General features: G+C 38.7%; 1 protein-coding gene across 9 annotated transcripts in view; it reads left to right on the top strand.

The window, feature by feature from the left end:
• dnm1a (dynamin 1a) overlaps nucleotides 1–1,089 on the top strand; it is a gene marked incomplete at its 3' end in the record, with an annotated part of 47,837 nt that overhangs the window by 13,795 nt on the left and 32,953 nt on the right.

The following is a 1,089-nucleotide window of genomic DNA, read 5'->3' as shown; positions in this document are numbered from 1 at the left end:
CACACACACACACACACACACACACACACACACACACATGCACAGCCACATGCATTTCCCCCCTCACTACAGAGGCACATGGTTTCCCTCTTGTGGTAGTAAAGCAAGCTAGTCAAATCTCCAACAACTAGAGAAGAAAAGGAAAAAAAGGCCATAGGGAGGAGGTGGGAGGGAGCGTAACAAAGCAGGTCTGAGTCAGAAATCACAAGTCAAAAAGTTAGAGAAGAATGTTGGCAGAAAGAGGAGAAACACTCTTGGAAATGTGTCTTGTGGGTTTTAGTTCTTGCCATGTGCTGATGTGGTTCTTTACTTTTCCATTTGCACTTGGTTAGACCCCAGGCATGTGCTTTGATATATTCTTCATGTCTTTTGTTTCTTTTTCTTTTTTCTTTTCCACCTCTCTTTTTCTGCCTAATGCCGTGGATGTTCACGTTTCCAAAACCCGGCTGGCTTAGATTTAGTCACAGAACATGAAACGGCTTTTAGCCCAGCGATGCATCAGGAAACTTAAATGGAGGTAAAACGGAATCATTTGGACCTGGTTTGTCCTGGTTACTGTTAGTAATATTTTTTTTGCCCTCCACCACCGATGAACTTTTGGAGTCAAACAAATTTAAGATGGCTGCCACAGCCAGCCTACCTTAGTGAAGAGGGTGAAGTGTTTACATGTTAAAGATAAGAGTGTCCTCCAGCACACATATCCAGCTTTCTTTCTTAGGAAATCAAAAAAATGTTTTTTTTTTCTCAGTAAATTTATGTTGCAGATTATAATTGTGTGAGTTCTGATCACTCCGTTGAGATCATTTTTTATTCTGCATGTTTTTCGGCTCGTATCTTGTTCCACTATTTTGTGCTATTTCAGCAATTTACAGTTCAATTCTTTCAGCCATGACTTTTGGTACTTCTGCAATTTATGCTTTTTCAGCTTTTTAGCTTTTTCAGACACTTTTTGTTCTGCAAAATCTTTATTTTACATTTTGTTCTGGTTCTACTTTTTTTGTACCTGTTTGCTAATTTCAACTTACTTCGGCTACTTAAAAAATTTATTTTGTTCCTTGTTGAAAATGAATGAAGCCGAAAACTCTTCAA

This window comes from Austrofundulus limnaeus, unplaced genomic scaffold (genome assembly GCF_001266775.1).
Source record: "Austrofundulus limnaeus strain Quisiro unplaced genomic scaffold, Austrofundulus_limnaeus-1.0 Scaffold57, whole genome shotgun sequence".
NCBI lineage: Eukaryota > Metazoa > Chordata > Actinopteri > Cyprinodontiformes > Rivulidae > Austrofundulus > Austrofundulus limnaeus.
Note: the sequence above shows the minus strand (reverse complement) of the source record. Positions and strands in the feature narration are given on the sequence as shown.